The 2566-nt window shown below is 41.2% G+C and overlaps 1 long non-coding RNA gene across 1 annotated transcript; it reads left to right on the forward strand.

Annotated features, from left to right (window-relative positions):
* Positions 1 to 484: 484 nt before the first annotated feature.
* LOC134213720 (uncharacterized) lies at positions 485 to 1182 on the forward strand. The gene is made up of 3 exons (XR_009979511.1): positions 485 to 845; positions 905 to 976; positions 1068 to 1182. It is a non-coding gene; the product is annotated as an uncharacterized LOC134213720 (long non-coding RNA).
* Positions 1183 to 2566: the final 1384 nt, after the last annotated feature.

Raw genomic sequence — 2566 nt, forward strand, 5'->3', positions numbered from 1 at the left:
GTTTCATCACCAACATCGGTTTGACACTTGTAGTACCGGTACTTTGGCTGTTAGTCACGCGAACAGGAACGACATTCTCTTCCTAAACTTTTGAATCAACTGGCCACACAGAGAAAAAAAGTTGGGATTTTAACATTAGGCACATTTCATTTTAAAAATTTGGAAAATTTGGTAGTTTTGAGTGTTAAAATATTCAATTTAAAAGTAAAATTTTTTCTTAGTGTAAAATTGTTATTTTTACAGTGAGAGCTTGTAACCTGCTCCTTTGCTTGATGTATGTGGCAGATGACTATTGCTCCGTGAATTGAGCATCTTGTTGAGCTCTCAGCCTTACCAATCAACAAAGGGGTTGTAGTTAAATGTTACCATGTCAAATCACCACACCTAAAAACAACGATACAACAGAACACTTTTAACTAATCGAATGTAATCAAGCGACATTCGATTGGGCCACATGCCCTATGAGTGCTCCGCTGGGCGCAAGCTGCTAAGATATGCGTATGCGAAGTCAATATCACCCAACCATTACCGCACACTTCCAACAGGGAGGACTCGTCTGATCATTTGCCATAAGATTACGCACATGCATACAAGAACCCGATCATATAACTCACTCTCTGATAAGAGATATCATCTCCCGTAATCACGAAGAACGATCCTGTCGGAGTAAATCCGATCGCATATCACACACGGCTCAGGTACATATGATCAATCTGCAGATAGGGAGCGACGATCAGATATAACTCGACTCCTGAGTAGATCACGCGCGCGCGGAACAAATATAACATTAAACAAAATTTAAAAGTGTTGCCTTTGCCCAGTGTGAGGATTTTGATGTAGTTTCTGTAAGTTGTGCTGACCTTGTTTTGACCTCTGACCCACTAAAGTGAAGTGTCTTTCTCAGCAGGAGAAGATTAAGTGGGAAATACGTCAGTAGCTCCGATGTGGCAGGAGTAGATTATACTTCTTGAGATCGGTAAGAGACTGATTAGATGAGTTTCACCATAATCCGAAAAATGTAGTGCAATTATCGTCTTGCTAATGTTTTATTTCGATGCCTATCCTAGGCCTTTCTTCGACACCATGGTGCAATAGCATGCAGAAGGTGATGTTGTGGTGCGAGTTCGACAATGGCATGTCAAGCAGCGGGGTGGCCGGCATGGCGCCGGTAGTCTTTCTCCCTCTCATGTGTCCGGACACGATCGTGTGCCTAGCTGTCACCGTGGGATAGACGAAAACACACGCACTACACTACAACAAAACCCTAGGATAAGTCAAACATAGGCTAAGTTCATCAATAAATGTAAGTACACTCTATATCAGCGGTTCTCAACCTGGGGTACATGTACCCCTGGGGGTACCTTCGCTGGTCTTAGGGGGTACCTCGGACAAAAATCCATAATGGCGGACGTATTACAATTTCAATCGGAGCTTATTGATAAAGTTTTGATAATTGTGTTTTTTTATTTCAAGACTTTGTCTTGTACATAATATGCATGGCGATCAGTAGATCAAAGCCAACAGCGTATGAAGGGCTGCGGAACAAAAGATTAAACGGACAAAACATCGAATGATCAAATTTAAAAGATCTTCAATGCAATCTACCTGATCTATACAAAATGTTGAATAATATGTTAGAAACATGCTTTTGAACTAAAATCTGGAATCTAAAGGTTAGGAAGCCTCCGTTTCAGAGGCATGATGGTTTTTTTTTTCAGAAAAGCTCGGTTGCTTCGTTGCAAGAGGATTAGAAACATCCTTCTACACTTCTCGGCAAGGATGTTAACGATCATTCAGTAATTTGCGTTCGATCATTTAGTAGTTTGTCAATAACACATTCAAGAAGCTGAATTTAAAAATATGTTGTATGGTGGACTTCTAGTGCGAAGGTTTTTCTACAACTTTGCCTAATGGTTCGTTATTAGAATTCAACTAATAACGGAGTTAGAGCACTAGTTACAGTAACTTAAACTAAATGATTGGAATGTTGTTATCATTTAGTCTAAGTTACTGAAACTATAGCTATAACTCCTTTACTAATGGAATTCAAACAACGAACCATAAGACAGAGTTGTAGAAAAACCTTCGCACTAGAAGTCCACCATACAACATAATTTGAAGTTCAGCTTCTGGAATGTGTTATTGACAAACTACTAATTGATCGAACGCAAATTACTGAATGATCGTTAACATCCTTGCTTCGGAAGCCTTCTTCAGAGTAGCTCGAATGCCTCCTTTCAAAATGTTCAGAAGCCTTCTTGCAAAACTCGAGCAGCACATGTCAGGAAAAAATGGTTGCAGCAACTTTGTAGTGACTAAATCTGGCCACACATGAGTTGTCGTAATCCATGTGGAACACCCGTGGTGCAAGGGAAGGTTCGGAAGCCTCCTTTCACGAGGGCCTATGTCTCCATCCAAGAGGCCCAGAAGCCTCATTTTAAGAGAGTCAGAAGCCTTTTTTCAAAAAGCTCGGATCGATCCTTTCAAGAGGCTCGGAAGCCCCCTTCAAGAGGCTCGGAAGCCCCCTTCAAGAGGCTCGGAAGCCTCCTTTCAAGAGGCTCGGAAG

The sequence above is a fragment of the Armigeres subalbatus genome, chromosome 1 (assembly GCF_024139115.2).
Source record: "Armigeres subalbatus isolate Guangzhou_Male chromosome 1, GZ_Asu_2, whole genome shotgun sequence".
In the NCBI taxonomy this organism is placed as follows: Eukaryota; Metazoa; Arthropoda; class Insecta; order Diptera; family Culicidae; genus Armigeres; species Armigeres subalbatus.